The following is a 239-nucleotide window of genomic DNA, read 5'->3' as shown; positions in this document are numbered from 1 at the left end:
CATCATGGCTTGGCTTCGCGAACGAAGATTATGAAAGGGGCTGTCCACGTCGACTGCAGGCGCGCTGGTGGCTGACAAGACCGATGCGGGACAGGCATGTCCGGCCGCAGCGACTACAGTCAAAAGTCTGGTCTGGTACAGCTGTTGAGGCTTCCCGGTCCTTCTTCATGCGGCGTTTCTCCTTCAGGTTAGACCTACGGGAGTCCTCGAAGGAGGAGACGGCCTGGTGAACGGTGTGG

This window comes from Penaeus monodon, chromosome 25 (assembly GCF_015228065.2).
Source record: "Penaeus monodon isolate SGIC_2016 chromosome 25, NSTDA_Pmon_1, whole genome shotgun sequence".
Taxonomy (NCBI): Eukaryota; Metazoa; Arthropoda; class Malacostraca; order Decapoda; family Penaeidae; genus Penaeus; species Penaeus monodon.
The sequence above is the reverse complement of the archived record's forward strand: the minus strand, read 5'-3'. Positions refer to the sequence as shown.